Here is a 19,371-nt window from a genome sequence, read left to right on the forward strand (position 1 = left end):
TGCGATGTGGGTGTGTGGTGTTAAGAGCAAGTATTTCTAGCTTTTTCTAATGTTAATCCTAGTTGATAAGGTCAATTGTTTGAACAAAAGACCAAGAAAGAGGAGCCCTACTCAGAAAGTTCACAACCATCCCCAGTATGGCTATCCCCTGTCCTCCAAGACCTCACATCAATAATATGATCTATGGAAAATGCATTCAGCTATCCCAGATGGACTGCTTCACCTAAAGTACCTCTACAGGTGACTGCACTCCAGACCAAAGGCCTGCATAGAAAGGACATGGAAGAATGTGTGCATGGGAGACTCAGCTCTTAAAAAATTTTTTGAATATTTAGAGAGAGAGAGAGAATGAATGAATAGGGGAGGGGCAGAGAGAGAGGGAGACACAGAATCCAAAGCAGGCTCCAGGCTCTGAGCTGTCAGCACAAAGCCTGATGAAGGGCTAGAACTCGCGAACTGTGAGATCATGACCTGAGCCAAAGTTGGGCGTTTAACCGACTGAGCCACCCAGGTGACCTGAGGCTCAGCTTTTTAAAACCTGACTCTGGCTATGAACCAGTGCACCTCCAGACAACATTGTTTACAAGGGGCTACAGGGGCCTTTGCAGAGAACACATCGCTGACGGCCAGGGGACAGACAGGGCTCCCTCAGAAGGACAGTCATTCCCAGGACAGCTGCACCGCGATACACTTGGCCAAGTACGCACCATCCCCTTTGCTACCGCCTCCTCTGAGACTTCACACCATTGACCTCTCTCCCTCCTTTCTGGGTCCTCTCCTCCCCCTCATCGCTGGCCCTCACAACCAGGTGAGCATGCTCACCAATGAAACGCTTTCGACAGCTCACCCACCCAATGCACTCTCTTCCCAAGTTCACAAATGAACCTTTGGCAAGAGCGGTGGACACCCCATCCCCCTCTCTGATGGCATCATTCTCCAACCATGGCAAGCCACCTGCCCTGCCTGCCCTGCCTGCCCAGCCACTCAGCGGAAGCGCTCCCCCCTCACCAATGACCTAATCGTGAAACCCTGCACTCTCTGTCCTCTGCCCAGTCCCACCCTTGGATCAGCCAATGCAAAAGACACGCCCCTTCTTTGCTTCCAAGCAGCACACCCTTCCTGGTTCCCAGCTGCCACTCTAGCCAGGCCTTCTTTAGCCAGCCTTCCCCTTGGCAGCTTCCTCTTCCTGGCTCTTCATCTGGGGGTTCTGCCAGGCTTCTTCTGAGGCTCTTGTTCTGGTACTACCCACTCTCCACAAGTAGTCTCGTTCACTCGGATGCCTCCAACTGCCTCTCCTTGGGCTTCACACTCATTCATCCAAATGTACTAAGTATCGCCCCTTGGGTGTCCCACGCACACCTAAAATCCTCCATGTGTCCAAAACCAAACTATTTCCTTTCTCTTGAATTCTCAAGTGAAAAAGGCAACCATCATCCTTAGTGGCTCCTCCCTCAGCCCCTAGAACTATCTACTGCCAGTCTATTAATGCTAGCTCCAAAAAAGCTTTCTGCTCCATCTACTTCCTGTCACCTCTGGAACTCTTAATTTATGCCAACACCATCTCTCCTGAGAACCTACAGAAGCCCAACTGGTCACCTCACCCTCAGTCTTCAGTTTACTCCTACCCCCTCTACTCTTTACGTTGCACCAAGAAAATCTGGTCATGTCACTCCCTGTCCTGAACTCCCTCTGGAGCACCCCAGTGTAAATGGAGGCAATTTTCCACTTCCGGTAATCTAAAGGATAGACTGATATATAGGATACAGCTATAACTTTTTTAGATGGTGCACCAGCCACTTGGGAGAGATGAGTCTTATCCACCCTTCCAGCCTTATTCCTTGAGGCCGTTCTGAAGTACAGTCAGCTGTACTTTCTCACCTTTAGGTCTTTTTTTGTTGTTGTTCATTCTGTTCCTACTCAGAGCAGGCTTTGCAAGTCACTTCTATGGACACCAACTTCTCTTCTTCTTGGTCAATTTTAATGTGCCCTTTGAATCTCAGCTAAGAGATCCCTTTCCCTGTAAACCTTCCCCAACTGCCTGTGTGCTCCAGTGGCCCTGGTGTTTTGCAAGAGCACACCACACAGCATGCTCTCCTGTTGTTGACTTCCTCACCACAGTACCCCGATATCTGGCGTGGGGCCCATAACAGAGAGGACAGTAAGCAAGTCTTACCACATCTGCATCAGGTGCCACAGCCAATTGTTCAGAGAGGATCTGGGGTTTACTGCATTGGCAAATTGTTGGGTGACTCAGCAACTCATTTTCTGTGCTCTTAACAGGCACTACACAAAGCATCACAGGCTTGTAGCCCGCTGTCCCATTGTCCATCTTCTCTTTTTTCTTAAGACATTGTAACAGAGGCCCTGATTTTTAGCTGGGCTTAGAACCAGGACATTTTTCAATTCTGGCCAATGAGTCATTAGTGGAAGTGTTGTGTGCAGTTCTACCATTCTTCCTTCATGCTGACTAGAATGTAGACAGTCTAGGGGTGCCTGGGTGGCTCAGTTGGTTAAGTGATTGACTTTGGTTCAGGTCATGATCTAGTGTTCGTGGATTCGAGCCCCAAATCAGGCGGGCTCTGTGCTAACAGCTCAGAGCCTGGAGCCTGCTTCAGATCCTGTGTCTCCCTCTCTCTCTGCCTCTCCCTTATTTGCCATCTGTCTCTCTCTCTCTCTTAAAAGAAAAATTAAATTAGAATAAATTAAACTTTAAAAAAAGGTTCGGAAAAAAGGTCACTGCTGAACTGCAAGAGACTTTGAGATATCCAGGACCTCAGCAGAGAAAAGCAACATGGCCTCATGTGATGCCCCAGGCTCTGGGAACTAAAACGAATCTAAAATTTCTAACACATGAAATAAATAAAATAGCCTCCATGCTGCCAAATTGGATGGACTTTCCAGTATTCATCTTGCTGTACCTCTTGGCAATATTCAATATTAGATCTAATTGACCATTTCTTCCTTGAAACATTCCTCTCTTAGCTTCCATGATACGTACCTTCCAGGTTCTCATTCCATCTGGCTGACTGCTCTTTCTCAGTCTCTGTGCTATTTTCTCTCTACGTGACCTCTAAATGTTGGACCAATTCTGATCCAATTCTAGACCCACTGCATTCTCTCCCTAAATATTATCATCTAACCCCTTAGCTTTAATTCCCAATTCCATGCAGAAGATTCTGACATTTATATTGCCAACCTCAACCCCTCCCCCCAGTGCCATACCCAATTACTGTTTCCAAATACTTAATGACCTCTCCACCAGAAAGTTCTCATCAGCATCTCAAACATAACTATCTGAACAGAACTACAGATGTTGCCCTCAAAACTGTTGAGCCTGAGGCCTCCCCTTGCTGCCAAGTTGATGACACCACAATCTGTATCCTGCCTAAGCCAGAAACTTGGGAGTCATGCTTAATTCCTCTCTCTTCCTCTCCCTACAGTACTGGACACGGCAGTTGGCTCTCTCCAAAAATCCATTCTATTCCTCCACGATGGCACACAGTAGCCTGGACAAGCTATTTTCACTGCGTCCCCTTTTTCACAGTGACAGGTTTCTGAAGAGGCATTTTCACCCCCAGCCTAAGCCATGGCTATTTTAGAGTAGGCACTTGGCCTAAGATGGTACAATCGAATTACAGATCCAGAATCTGGTAAAAAAGGCCAGGGAGAGAGAGCTTTCTTCCCTCACTAGCCTGAGGAAAAAGGAAATCAGGTGCCACCAGCCCTGGCTTGTATCTCCAGGAGAGCCTTGGGAGGACCATGACACCTGAAAGGCACAGAGAAGCGAGGACAGAATGATTTAAGCTAATGAATTTCATGATTATTTGCAACTAAAAAACAATGAATCCAAATCCTGTTGATTCCACGGCCAAAATAGATCTCAAATCTATCCTTCATATCTCAGCAGTCACTAGGCTCATCCCAGCCTCTCTCATCTCTCGCTTCCAATGGATTCCTAATTGCTCCTCCACCTGCCTCGCTCCTCACAGCCAGGGACCTTTCTAAAATGTCTATTAGTTTGTAAAAATTAATGAAAGGAAACCTGTTCACAATGAAGTCAGGAGGCCAGCAGGAGAAGCTCTCATGCCCTACCACTCCTAGTCAAGGGCAGACCCAATAAGAAGAGACTACTTTGCAAGTCAGCAAGTCAAGTCACTACTACTTTACAATCTCAACAGATGGAAGAAAGGTTCTCTTCCCCCCATCCCCCGCAACAGCCCAGCCAATGAGAAAAAGTCCCACTCAGCCAATGAAAAGCCACCGTATTTTGAACTCCCAGTTTACTCCAATGGACTTTTCGTAATAGCCTTCCTACCTCCTCCCTCCCCCCTCGCCCCATCTCCTCTATAAGAGACCATTCCTCTGCTTTGTTCTGTGGTTTTGCCAGTAGCTTGCTTATGCCGAACTGCAAGTCTCTGTTATTTCCAAGTAAACCCATTTCACCCATTTCTGCTGGTAAAATGACTTTTATTTTTAATGTTAACATTACTTGGTGAGAAGAAGTGGGATCCAGAAAAGATCCCCCAAAACCCCAAGGCTGGTGGGCACAAGATGCTGGGACCCACAGAGCCAATTGGGCTCACAACTTTCTCTCCAACTCTGGAGTGCGAAGGTTAAGTTTTCTCCTAGATTTTAAGCTCCACGCTCTCCAGACTTTATTTGAGATCAGGTTTAAGGCCTGGTTTCTTATAAGAATACTCTTCTGGCCTTTAGTCTGAATTCTTTTCAGAGTCAAGCTTCTTGTTGGAACTGTGCGGACCTCTGATTCCTTCTGGAACAAAGCTGTTCCTGTTGAAACTGCTTTTAGGAATTTTTTTCTGTGCTCTAGACAAGAACCTCTAAGAAATGGGATGCCAGCCATCAAAAATGCTTTGAAGGTGCCCCCTTTCTGGGACCCCAGAGAGTTTTATGTTTAAAAACTATGATCCCTGCATATGCACATTTATAACCAAATGGACTGACTTAATGAGAAGTAATTTAGAGCACCAATGGCCATTAGTAGGAACTTTCAATCTCCCCAAACTTGTTTTTCTCAAATTAAATTAGAAAACTGTGGCTCCTTAGAGAAATGAAGGGGATGCTTATTTTATTATTTTTTAATTTTTTATCATTTTTTAATTTATTATTGAGAGACAGACAGCATGAGCATAGGAGAGACAGAGAGAGGGGGAGACACAGAATCTGAAGCAGGCTCCAGGCTCTGAGCTGTCAGCACAGAGTCTGATGCAGGGCTTGAACCCACGAAATGCAAGATCATAACCTGAGCTGAAGTCGGACACTTAACCAACTGAGCCACCCAGGTGCCCTATTTTATTTTTAAGTAGGCTTCATACCCACAAAGCCTAGCATGGGACCTGAACTCACGACCCTGAGATCAAGACTGGAGCTGAGATCAAGAGTGGGATGCTTAACCAACTAAGCTCCCCAGGCACCCCAGGATGCCTATTTTGATTGGTACCTTGAGGCCTCCAAACATTTTCAGGATTCTAAGTTTGCCTCTCTGCAAAAACACTATTTCTAAATTAATTGAGGCAAACAAATCATCAAAAGAAGTCAAAATGGTTTCTGTGGCTTCTTTTTCTAACTAAATGGACCAGCTTACACAAAAGTAATTTAAAACTTCAATGGTCATCATAGAGAACTTTCAATCTCCCCAAACTTACTTTCTCAAAACAGAATTGGATAGCCATGGCTCTAAAATTGTCAAAACTGAATAGGCTTTTGGATTTTGAAGCTTCCACACATTACCAGGACTCTAAGATTGCCACTTGGCAAAATACAATTTCTAGACTAATGGAAGAATGCAAAGGGGAGAAAAAGGGCTTCTGCGGTTTCTTTTTTCCCTTCCTGTCTTGTGTCTCAGGATGTGTCTTGTGTTCAGTCCTCACCTTCTCCACATCACCCCCCCCTTGTACTAACCCTTTCACTGAACTTCCCTTTTCCTCTAAACTTCTTGCTTCTCCCTCCTTTCCTGAACCTAATAAAACCTGCTTCTTTAAAGTTAAGTCTTCTTGCTTTGGATTCTGTGTCTTCCCCTCTCTGCCCCTCCCCCTGCTTTCTCTCTCAAAAATAAAAAAACATTTTAAAAAATTAAAATAAAAAAAATGGGGTGCCTGCGTGGCTCAGTTGGTTGAGTGCCTGAGTTTGACTCAGGTCACGATCTTACCATTGGGAAGTTCAAGCCCCACGTTCGTCTCTGTGCTGACAGCTCAGAGCCTGGAGCCTGCTTCGGATTCTAGGTCTTTCCCTCTCTGCCCCGCCCCCCCTTCACACTCTGTCTCTCAGAAATAAACATTTAAAAAAATTTAAAGTTAAGTCTTCAAGATCTGAATGAACCTCAAATTTCTTATGTTGCCTGGATGAAGGACAAAACTGTGAGCCAGAGTTAAAGAGTTTCCTAAAGTGACTCAGGACCCACGTTTGCTAGAGAATTTAACAAAGTTACTCCAAATTACCACCCTGCTTTCTCAGATTTGTATCAGTCAGGCCATGTGCTTGTTGGTGAGAACCAGGCCTAATGTAGGATGAAACTAACCCTATGAGAACATGCTAAAGGATTTAGAGAAATAAACCTCTAACTTTGGCAAGATGCTAGACCCTTGCTGGAAATATCCACTGGGCAATTACAGTAGTTTTTTCCAAGCCTGCTCACTGAGGAACAAAATGCACGCTTGCACACAAAAGTCTGAAGAACCTGTTCATGACCATTATAATCAACTCCAAGTTGTCAATAAAAAAGACCCTGGTCTTCCTTTAGAGGCTGAATCCATCTGGGTAGTTTAACTCTGTTTACTAAGATCTTCACTCCCGATATAGCTACCTTGGCAAACCAGCTCTCTCATACCCTAGAGGAGTCACCTCAAAGAATAACCACCAATAATATTCTCAATTTTCAACTCTGGCAAATGAAGGCCCCTAAACAGACCAACCCCCCCCACCCATGGTTTTCTATTACCACAAAAGGCCAGGGCACTGGAAAAAAAGAGTGTTGCAAATGTAAGCATTCCAGAAGCCTTCAGCCCTCCAGCTAGTCTTTCCAGGGTCCTCCTAATTCCCAGTGAGAGGGCTCTGAGAACCTACGGGGGCTCTTCCCAAGGCCTCCCTCTTAATCAGCTTGGAAAAACCACTGTCCAGACTAAGAATGAATCTCACGGTCTTACTGACCCCAGGGCTGCATTCTCGGGGCTCAACAGCACTCCTATAAGCCAGGTCCTGTCTCAGAGCATGAAAACAGTTCAAATAGAGGGGGTCGCTCATAAACCTCAACAGGTTCTTGTCTCTGCACCATTAGTTTAGGCCCTTTGAGAGATTCCCCACCCTTCTCTCCTTAGTTTCTCTATCCCATTAATTTACTGGGCCAAGATTTCTTAGAAAAGTTATCATGCCAGAATTTCTCCCAAAAGAAAAATAATTCTAGTATCAAATCACCAAGGGGTGCCCAGGTGGCTCAGTAGGTTAAGGAACTGACTCTTGATTTCAACTCAGGTCATGATCTCATAGTTCATGGGACTGAGCCCCACGCTGGGGTCTGCACTCATAGCAGGGAGCCTGCTTAGGATTCTCTCTCTCCCACTCTGCCTCTTACCTCCTCATGCTCTGTCTCGGTCTCTCTCTCTAAAAATAAATAAACTTAAAAAAACTGCCAACCAGGTGAACTAAATGACCCTTCAACATCTTTTATTTGCTCCATCTGTGATTGCACTGTGGAGGAGTTGGGGACACTGATCATTTATCCCTATTGGATCAAAAGGGATAGATTCCTTTATGGGCAGAGTCCTCAACTGATACTGGCAGAATTCACAGTGCACCTCCCATCAAGATTCAAACAGATCCCTCAACACCTCTCCCCAGAACTATATAATTTTTTTTTTAAGGTTTTATTTATTTCTGAGAGAGAGACAGACAGAGTGAGCAGGGGAGGGTCAGAAAGAGAGGGAGATACAAGATACAGAATCTGAAACAGGCTCCAGGCCCTGAGCTAGCTGTCAGTACAGAGGCCGACACAGGGCTCGAACCCACTAACCGTTAGATCATGACCTGAGCCAAAGTCGGACACTTAACTGACTGAGCCACCCAGGTGCCCCTCCCCAGAACTATATAAATAAAGAAGCCCTTTAAGGCATCAAGCCCATAATATGGCACCAGGGACTCAGGGCCTTATTATCCCCTGCATGAGTCCATGTGATACCCCTAGTTTACCCGTGAGAAGACCCAGGTGCCAAGGATGGAGGTTAGTTCAGGACCTCAGACAAAAAATAACATTATCCCTCGGTGCCCTGATGCTCCTAACCCCCACACACAGACAGCTGTTTGCACTGAAAGCAAATTCTTTACTGTAACTGTTCTATGCAGTGCGTCTTTAGCATCCAGTTGATAAGGAGAGCCGGTACCTTCTTGCTTTCACGTGGGAAGAACAGTACTGTACCTGACCGTGATGCCCCAGGGTTACAAAGAGAGTCCTTCTTAACTTTTTCAAACCTTAAAAGCTGATTTGGAGGATATAAAGTTTTCTGCAGGTTCTGGGTGGTTACAATATGTAGTTGATTTGCTTCTCTGCTCCCTTTCTCAACCCTCTTCACAGGAGACAGCATTCACCTGTTAGAACTTTTGGTCTTAGGGGTACCTGGCTGGTTCAGTCGGTGGAACATGTGACTCTTTATCTGGGGGCTGTGAGTTCAAGCCCCACGCTGGGTGTAGCAATTACTTGAAAATAGTAAAATCTTTTTAAAAATACAAAAAAACATTGGGGAGCCTGGATGGCTCAGTTGGTTAATTGTCCAACTTCGGCTCAGGTCATGATCTCACTGTTCATGGGTTCGAGCCCCGTGTAGGGCTCTGTGCTGACAGCTAGGTCAGAGCCTGGAGCCTGTTTTGGATTCTGTGTCTCCCTCTGTCTCGGACTCTCCCCTGCTCACGCTGTCTCTCTTTCTCTCTCAGAAATAAATAACATAAAATTAAAAAAATAAAAAATATTAAAAAAAACATTTTTGGCCTGAAAGAGACATAAAGTCTCAATTTTTTTTTTTTTTAGTTTGCTCAAACTCAGGTTCCATTCCAAAACTACATTTTGTATCCAGATGAAATGCCTCATGACTGCTTAATGCTGACAGATTACCTTTTGATTTCCGTGAAATTTATAGGAAACTCCTCTAACAATTTTTCTTTTCTTCTTTTTTTTAATATACTTTTTTATTTATTTCTATGAGAGAGAGAGACAGCATGAGCAGGGGAGGGTCAGAGAGAGAGGGAGTCACAGACTGAAACAGGCTCCAGGCTCTGAGCTGGCAGTCAGCACAGAGCCCGACGCGGGGCCCGAACCCATGAACTGCGAGATCATGACCTAAGTGAAAGTCGGACACTTAACCGACTAAGCCACCCAGGCGCCCCTCCTCTAACAATTTTTCATGGTTTGCTGGTTGTTCTCATTTATAAGATGAAAATGATTAATCCTGTGCTGGGAATGCTAGTGTGACTCCTTCTGAAGCCACTGGGGCAACACCTTTACCTTTAGGTACTTCAGCCCAAAGGGCAGAGTTATAAACCCTTACCTCAGCTTACACCTTAGCTCAAGGCAAAACAGTAAATGTTTATACTGATAGTTGCTAAGCCTTTGGGTTAATTCGTGACTTTGGAATGTTATGGAAACTACCAGGTGCCCCTACCTGCAATGGAAAGAAATTAAATATGGTGCCTATGTCCAAAATTTATTAGATGCCATCCTTTTGCTAGTTGCTCTGGCTACTGTTAAGATTACTGGGCATTCCAGATTTACCTCCCTGGAGGCCAAATTAAACACCTTGCTGAAATTTCCACCGAAAATACTGTTCTCAAGGAAACTATAACGGCCTAACCTCTGTCATGTTCCAAAAGGATGTTCTCCCAAGCGATAATCTGGGGAAAAGTGATCAGAGATACCCAACAATTGGCCCCAGAGAAGGAAAAACAATACTGGAAATCTAGTAATTGTTGGCTCATTACAAAGAGAACCCTGGTTTGGACGAAATAACAGTCCAGCCCTGTCAGACATTCGCAAATTTCTACAACTTACCACTGTACATGCCTTAAACCATTAGTCTACTCACAAAATGACAGCATTCAAGAACCAGTGTGTTTTGATAATATTGATAAGTATATCTGGGTCACGGTTTGTATGTTTTTCACTAGAACCACAAACTAATCACAGTGATTTCCTGTACTTCTTCTGGAGCCCCGAGGAAGAAGGTATGACTTTGTCCATGGGACTTTCATCTACTGGGAAATCTTGCAGTCACATGAAGCCTCAAAACAAAAGCAATGTGAAAGACACCAACCAAGGCTTGGTGACATCTGAGACCCTAGACTGAATTAGACCTGAAGCTAGAATTCCCTTGGTCTTTAAGTTTACATGAGTCAATGGATTCCTTTTTCCCTTTTAATGAATTTGAGCAGCTTCCTACATTTATAACTAAAACCGTCTTAGTTTTCTTCCTCTCCAATCACACTTTTTCTGTTCTTCCTCCCCACACTTCCTAAATGCAGGTTGTATTTCTACATCATATCCTTAGTGATCACTCCACTACCATCGGCCTCTCTTCTATGGACTCCTCTTCCATAACACTAGTTGTGTCCTCTCCCCCAGGCTACAGCACTACAGCCTTGATGTCCAGCCAGCACCTCAAACTCAACAGGTCCAAACTTACTACCTCCTTTGCAATCCACACGAACTCTTCTGTTTTCCCTCAAGACCTTAAGTTCCGTGGGGCGCCTGGGTGGCTTAGTCGGTTAAGTGTCCGACTTTCGCTTAGGTCATGATCTCGCAGTTCGTGGGTTCGAGCCCCGCATTGGGCTCTGTGCTGACTGCCAGCTCAGAGCCTGGAGCCTGTTTCAGTCTGTGACTCCCTCTCTCTCTGACCCTCCCCTGCTCATGCTGTCTCTCTCTCTCCTAGAAATAAATAAAACATTTAATTAAAAAAAAAAAGTGGAAAAAAAAAAAGACCTTAAGTTCCCTGAGATGTGCTCTGTGGGGAACACATTCTCATCACTGTCTCCAGCCTGCTGTTGAAAACTACAGATCCCAAATGGTGTCACTTACACCAAGTTCCCAAACCGCAGCTTAACGCCTAATCTCACTGCAGTTTCCACCTCCCCCAGAAATGTAGTCTTAACTGTGCAGTCAGGAATTTCTGATCAGTGGCAGTGAGTGTGCCACATGGGCCCGCTCCATCCCCCAAAGGAAGATAAAGTAATCTGCATGAGAAGACCCTCAGCTCCTACCTGCTTGCCTGGAACAATCCTTTTCTTTTGCTAGTAACTTTCTCCCCTGTCTCCCTCAAAAAACCCAGTTCTATACAACTCCTCAGAGTTCCCGACTACTTGGCCTGATGGGATGCCGCCTGATTCATGAATCATTTAATAAAAGCCAACTAGATCTTTAAAATGCACTTAGCTGAACTGTTGTTGTTTAACATCCCCCACCCACCCATCCTTCATCAGTTCTCAAACCCAGTGACCCCCTCAGTACAGGTCATCCCTCACTCCCATTCCCCTGCTGGCACCCTTGCTGAAGTCTGCATGTCAACCTTTCTCTACGACGCTGGCCTCCCAATTGCTCTGTCCACCAATTCCTCCCTTCTCTAATTTATTTTGCACACACTCCCAGATTAATCTTCATGAAGCACAGTTCTGATTACACCCGTCCTCCACTCATTTTTGCCTGGTGAATTAAAGACAAACTACCTCCCTTTCTAGGCCCTCCACACTCTGCACATACCACATGCTCCAACCAAACACAACTAACTACACTTTGGTCCTGATTACATCCCACTCTTCCTTCTTCTCTCCCTTGCTCCTTGCTTTTTCTCCTCCCTGCTCATCCCTTAAATCCCATTTTAGAAGCCACTGAGACTCAATGAAGGTCTTCCCTGGTTCTCATCTGTAGTAGAAGTAAAAAATGCTCACTCCCTCAATATTAATGGACTTCTAGGAAATCTGTGAATCTTACCTTACACTGCAGAAGAGTAAATGTTCCTTCATATGGCAAACAGTGTGACTGAATTAAGGGTCTTGAAAGGACATGTATTCTGGATTATTCAGTTGGTCCCCTAAATGCAGTCACTTAAATCCTTATAAGAGGGAGGCAGAGAAAAAGCTGAGACACAGAGGAGGGGCAATGTGGCCAAAAGCCAAGGAATGCCAACAGTCACCAGAAGCAGGGCAGAGGCAAGGCACAGGATCCCCTCTAGATCTGAAAGTGGTCCGGGCCAACTGACACTTTCATCTCAGCCTTCTGGCCTCCAGAAGTGAGAGAAGAAACTTCTGTTGTTTCCAATTACCCAGTTGGTGGTAATTACAACAGCCCCAGGAAACAAACAGCCCATCCTTGCCACCAGCTAGATCTCCTACAAATAAAGTTCCCACAGGACGTTACTTACACCTCTCTCACACCCTTTGTTGCCCATGGGTATTTATGTCAAGAGGGAACTTTCCATAATCTGATTCGACATCAAGCTCCTCAAAAATCGAGACTGCACTATTCATCTTTATCTTGAGTGCTCCATGCCCTAAAACTGGTAAAAGCTAAATTAAGTGTTTTTTAAAAACTCACTGAATTTTAATCAAATTCACTAACCTTTATCTACAAAGCCTAGAATCACGGCAGGCCAGCACTTCTTTGGGGAAGACCACCCTAGAGCTATAGCTCTACAAATCCAACTAGTGACTAAAAAGGGCTGCGTTTTCACCCTTCCCAAAGGTTAAAATGACTGCAGCGAAGGCTCCAGGGGGCGCCCATAAAACCCAGAGTAGCAATTAGCTATATTTCCAAACAGTAATAATGTTGCCAGGAATACAGAATAAGTGGGCAGAGTAAAAACCTTTCAGAGCCCTAAATGGTTCAGCCCTGCCCTCCAAAAGGTAGGTCTGTGCACATTTCCTGTGAACAATGGGAAATGCTCCAGGAAGAGTAAGAACACATTTGTCCTTTGAGCTGATCTTGGACAGATTAGTGGAAGGGCCCTTCCAACACTAACACTTCAAAATGCTACCCTCGTATTTAAAAAAAAAAACAACAAAAAACACCCGCTTTGTTCTTCATAACATTACTAGCACCTGTCTGCCTCCCCCACTGAAACACAGACTCCATATAGAAGGGACTTTGGTTATTCACTGCTACATCCTCACGGCCTATGACACTGCCTGATATATCTGAAGTCCCCAGTACAGGTTTCTTTGCAAAGGAAGGAAGAGAGGGAAGACGACAAGTTAAGGAACAATGAAGGAGCTCTCTGTTTGACTTTGTAGGTGAAAACGGCAGGCATAATTTCTCACCTAGCCAGCCGCTCTTCACCCATCTCACTGTGCTCACCCAGATCTGCACATTCCCTAAGTAGAAGGCATAGGAAATTTTTAAGAATGTCCGGATGAGACATCAAACACCCAAGAGAGTAAAGGTGGTAGTAGAATGAGAAAATAATCTTCAGCAGCTACTGACTGCTTTCCTGTCCAGCAGTCTTGCAAAAGGGAAATAGCTGCTTCCTGCAGCTCAGGCTTCCAGAAGCTAAGTCCCTATCAAACCGGTTGTTGCTCCAGATAGATGCAACAACCGAGAGAAGTACTCACCATCTTTGCAACAAGCGCAGCTGTGGCGGCCACTCCCGTCTCTGCACTGTGGACAGGCTGACTCTCGCGCCCACCCAATTCTGTCTCAGCTGACAGCTGAGGTTTGATGAAGAGAATGAACTCTAACACCTCAGTTATCTGCCATTAAGGAAAAATCTGCGAATCCACAGTGAAATTTCTAAATAACCAAAATGTACCTACTTCAGAAAATAAAAAATAGTTTTTTATAAATGTTCAGGACTGCAAATCTTCTACCCAAAGATTATTATGCACGTCTGCAATGAGGACACTTATTTAACAGGGCATCGTCCTAGGCTTCCTTTGTTAAAAAAAAAAAAAATCAGCTGAGTAAATGTTAAAGCTCTTATTGGCTTTTTTCAGTGATTCTTGAATAGGACAGCATCCCATCTAGCAGACAGAAAGGAGCTCTGAGGAGCTGTATAAAATGAAAGACTTTTATAGGCAGAAGGGAGTAGGAATAAGGAAGTCACGCTAGGCCAAAGCAGATTGGTTACTGTGAGGTTGCTTTCCTTTAGGGGATAACAGGGGTCTATCCGGCAGATTACCTAACTGGTGCTATCAGATGACTTCTGACTAGTTTAAGATTCCATTTCTGGGAGAACCAAAACTAAGCTTCTGTTTGGTGACATAATGCTTAGTGAAAGGGACTCCATTTTGGGCCAGCGATGTTGTTTTCAACACCTGAAATCTCCACTGTTCCTCTGGCTGGGCAGGACCCAGAGGCTAGTGAATAAAGACGCCGTCTGCCCCAGTAGTGGACACCTTGTGCTTCAGTGCTCACGTTTTGAGTTCCAGAGGGTCCTCCCTCGTTATCGGGCCACTGGCTATCTGCAGGCCTGTCTTGGGGGGTTTCCAAGCTGTCTTTCTCCCAGAGAACTCTATCAGGGATGGAGAACTCAGATGGCCCAGGCTCTTAGAACTAGGCCTGAGATGGGGTGCCTGCCTGGGTGGCTCAGTCAGTTAAGCGGCCGACTTTGGCTCAGGTCACAATCTCACAGTTCGGGAGTTCGAGCCACACATCAGGCTCTGTGTTGACAGCTCAGAGCCTGGAGCCTGCTTCAGATTCTGTGTCTCCCTCTCTCTCTCTGACCCTCCCCCACTCATGTTCTGTTTCTCTCTGTCTCAATAATAAAGCTTAAAAAAAAAAAAGAACTAGGCCTGAGCTGAGAATGGACACTGAGAGTAAATCGCAGCTCAAGAGGGTCCTCAGGTTCAGTGCCCAATTAAGGGCTCCTAGGCGAGCACGGTTAGACATCAGCCCCTGCTGCTCCCAGAGTTATTTACTCCAAGGGGTCATGGCTGGGAGCAATAATCTGTCAATCAGAAAGGCTTGTGAATGACAGGACCACATGACACTCAGGCCCTGCAGCTAGGTTTTCTGCAGCCTGAGGGAGACACGGGGTGAAAAGTTATCTATCTATAGGCTTCTACACATAGAGAAGGAAATGCAGGTCAGCATAGTGCTCTGTGGCAGGTGACAGGAGCTGTCTACACCCCGTCCAATTCATCTGTCATTACCTGCATGTTATCTATACACCTGCAGAGCTTCATTCTTTTAGGGGGAGGCAGAGGATGAATGCCATGAAAGCCTACAAACCACACAAACTCCAAAACAGTGAGCAAATGTATACTGCTCGTATTCACAAAAACATTTCCGGCACTTAAGCACAGTAGACTTCACTAAAGCTACATTAATAATGAATATCAATCCTGTAAACACAAGTAAGAGGGGGTGATAAACTAGACAAAAGCAAAAAAACACAAACGGCTGCAGCCCACTTTCCAAAGAAACAAGTCTGTCTCAAGGAGCAGAGCATCTCAGAAGCAAGGGGAAAGGGAGCACCAGTACTCGCTGTGTGATGTTGGGAGAAATCATGCCCCCTTCTGGGCCGCAGCTTTTTCATCTAAAAGACAGAAACTGTTCCTCTCTCCAGGATACTAGAGAGGTAAGGCTGTGATTTTCAAACTGTGGATTGAAACTTACTGGGTCTTAAAATCAATGAATCACAACTAGCAAAAAATAAAATCAAATATGGCACCAGAAGTCAGGCTACTCCTTGAAAGGGGCACACATCGTGTTAACGTAAGGTGGCACCTCAGTACGAGAAATAAATCCTGGCATGCCAAAATTTTCTTCTTGCTCTAGCTACAACTCTAGTGACTACACTCAACAAATACCTCCTGAAACCAGAGGCCTGGGTCTCACTGCCTGGCCAGGTGCTAATCTTCACAGCTGACTTAACACCACTCCATCCTCTGACAACCATACGTGCTAGGGACAGCCAAGTCTGACAGCAACCAAGGAGCTTATGACCAAGTCGGCAGGAGGGCTGTGCTTCAAGCTTTCTCCCAGGGACAGTCCCTCCCTGCCGGGAACCATCGTGACAGATCAACAGGCCTTTACGGAATCTCATGGAAGGTACAGAAATCCAAGACAAGGAGCCCAACTCTAGAGACTTTCTTTGCTGATGAGACGGCACCTTACCAGAATTTGAACAATTTCCATAGGAGATTGGAGAAGGAAGGAAGCTGAAGAAATGGGATGCAGGAAGAGAGAGGGTTCCATAGAGGAGCTGGGGCTGAGGTGAGCATCAGGGGATGAGGGCTCTATGCCACGCATGCCTCACACTGCTGTAGCCTCGAGCCTGCTTGCAGCCCACAGGGCCTGTGCCGAGACTCCCCACTGCTTCCAGCATGCAGGCCCCAAGGAACTCTGGGCCACTGCCCCCACTTCCTCTCTCCAAGACTGATGCAGAGTGAGACAAGTACTCTCTCACCCCCATGGGGCCCTGTTGGCCAACCCTGAGATGCTCACAGGCCCTCCTGTGTCAGGGGCAATTTGGCCAAACCATGGAAGAAAATGATTGGGGAGGCCAGGAGGCCAGGAAGGCAGAATGGCTAAAACAAAGAGTGTGGAACTCAGATTCAGCCTCCCTGGGTTCAAATTCTCACTTGAACTTCAGGCCTTTTGGCTTATCCCTGTAAAATAGGAGCCAATACTTTTTTAAAAGTTTATTTATTTATTTTGAGAGACAGACTGTGTGTGTGCATGAACAGGGGAAGGGCAGAGAGAGTCCCTCTGCACACTGCACAGGCTGCACACTGTCAGCACAGATCCAGACGTGGAGCTTGATTCCACAAACTGTGAGATCACGACCTGAGCCGAAATCAAGTGTCAGACACTTAACCAACTGGGCCACCCCAGGATTGGCGTCCTAGAGCCAATACTTATGATAATCCAGAAAGCTTGCCTCTAGATGTATATACAAGTGGCCAGCTGATCACTGCATGATCAGGCCGTATAATAATATCACAGCCCTACTGAACAGCACCCCCTGTCCCTCAAATACCTGCCAGGTGATCGATCACTGCAGCATATCTGTGAAAAACAAATAATCATTTTTAAAAAATCCTTTAGGAACAGTATCAGTTTAGCTCTTTCAGCATCCTTAACCATTAAAAAAAATACCCTTATAAATCAATAAAATATGGCCATGCCAACAGAAAAAAATCAGGAGAGAGATGATTTGCCAAATACAAATAACCTGTACACTTATTTAACCTCACTAATAACCAATGACTAAAAAATAAAGTGGCCGTAGAAGCCATCTTCTCACAGCAGGCTGAATAAATAAAGAGAATATTACCTGTGAACCAGGCTCGGAGAAAACCAATACACTCACACAGTGCTCACGCAAATGTAAATTAGTACCACCTTTCTGAAAGGCAATTTGGAAAGATGTATTAAGAGCCTTTAAATGGTTCACATTTCCTCGATCTAGCCATTCCTTGATGAGAAATATATCCAAAGTGAGTATCTAGAGAAATCTATCATTTACAAGAGGACGTGCATCATGCCATTATAAGAAGAAACAATTTATATGATCTATTTAACAAAAACAGGGAAAAACCCCAAGCAGCCATAGAAAAAAGATTAGCAGGACATGATAAAAATGTTAGCAGCAGCTACATTCTGAGTAGTAAAATTAAAGGTAATTAAAATTTTTTAAATATTTTCTTATCACCTCCACATTTTCCACCAAATAAGTATTACTTCCATAATTTAAAAAAAAAAGTACTAAATGGATATATCTAAGCTCTCTCAACTCCTCTGTGCGGACATCTCTACTGGTTTCCCCCTAAACTCTCTGGCCTGGCCCTCGAGGCCTTCCCAATGGGACCCCTGACTCATCCTTGGTCCATCTTTCCAGACATATTCCTGCTCCTCCAGCTCAAATGTCACCACCCCTCAAGCCCTTCCTCCTCCCCCACCCAGGCAGTGCTGAACACTTCAGAATGATGAGCAAGGCCTAGAACCCCACATGGATGACCAGAGGAGGCAATAACCAACACATCAGCCCCGGAGGTCAGCCTCCATGACCACATCCCCTACACTGAGCTCATCAAAGCTAAGAGAGATCTGTGATGAATGAAGATGGAAATCACAGGCTAAATTTCCCTGGGAAAAAAGGGAGCCCTGAAAAATCTCAAACCATCCTGGTTTCCTAACCCCTTTCTGATCCTCTGGACACTAAAAGTCTTTGTTTTCAACTTCAAATGTGGTTCATTCTCACAGTTTGGATATTTCTTTCATCTTATTAATACAGTATTATCTGTCTTCCCTCTGTCAAACCCTGAGCCAACCACTTTCCACAGGCTGCCTGGGGAGGTATAGGAAAAGGAACATACAGGGCAGACGAGACACAGAGAAAGATCTACGGGAGGTGGAGACGACTCCTTCACATGGCGAAGAGGATGAGAAAGGCCACCATCAGGCAAAAGAGCCCCATGGCCCCCGAGAGGACAAAGCCCAGAATGACACAGAAGAGCTATTGCTTCAGAGAGGGGTTCCTGCCATAACCAATGAAGGAACTCCCAAATACTGTCCCAATTCCAGCCCCAGAGCCAGCCACCCCTCCCGTGGCAGCCCTAGTCCCAATGAATTTGGTTGCTGTGTCGATGTCCCTTGAAATGGCACTGGTTTAGAAGCTGTGGCTGGGAATAAGTGAGGTCAGGGGTCGTGGGACTGCCAAGCTGCTAAGGCTCTCATCTCTCAGTGGCTTTAACACCGCTGCTCAACAGCTGAGAAGTGCTCCTGACAAAGAAGGGGGTGGGGATGAACTCTGCACAGGTGTACATTTTCAGGGGGTAAGTGGCTGTGGCAGGAGAGGTGTGCCCAACGCAGAGAAGACAGGGAGCTCCCATTTTAGACACCTTAGGGCCAATGAGAAATTTAAGAGTCATGTGTTAGAAAGCCAAACCCAACACTCCAGATAATTCTTCCTGAGATCCAGGCAACAGGATGTCTAACCATTCCTCCTAGGACTCAAGCAGGACCCTCTAGAACAATGAGAGGCCACCTGTCTGATAAAAAGCCTCTAAGGAAAGGCTGCTATCTCTAGAAGAAATGGTTCCTTGTCGTAAGTGCTCAAAATAGCTACTCTCCCATTGTGTGTTTTCAACAGACCACTGTGTGAAAATTGAAAATTCTCTGAACAGAGAACTCTGTGGAACAGATAGAAGATAGAAATGGCAACTGTTAAGGAGAAAACCAAGAGTCTGGCTGACATCCCTGTAAGAAAACAAAGCCCATGGGGCCCTTGTTCTTGCAACACTATAGAAGGTGACAGACATCAGCCTCAACGCGCACAGACCAGACTGCAGTGGGAGATTCTATTTAAAGTAGCCTGTGAAGGAGGTCCTCGGGCTTCTACAACTACCCTCATTCTCAAAGTAGGATGGGATGCTCTACAC

General features: G+C 45.4%; 1 protein-coding gene and 1 pseudogene across 1 annotated transcript in view; both read right to left on the reverse strand.

The window, feature by feature from the left end:
* Window positions 1-19,371, reverse strand: part of CDS2 (CDP-diacylglycerol synthase 2) — a 56,738-nt gene that overhangs the window by 22,955 nt on the left and 14,412 nt on the right. The window lies entirely within an intron of this gene.
* Window positions 18,357-18,756, reverse strand: LOC144233845 (ATP synthase F(0) complex subunit C2, mitochondrial pseudogene; annotated as a pseudogene).

The sequence above is a fragment of the Crocuta crocuta genome, unplaced genomic scaffold (genome assembly GCF_008692635.1).
Source record: "Crocuta crocuta isolate KB4526 unplaced genomic scaffold, BGI_CrCroc_1.0 scaffold15, whole genome shotgun sequence".
NCBI lineage: Eukaryota > Metazoa > Chordata > Mammalia > Carnivora > Hyaenidae > Crocuta > Crocuta crocuta.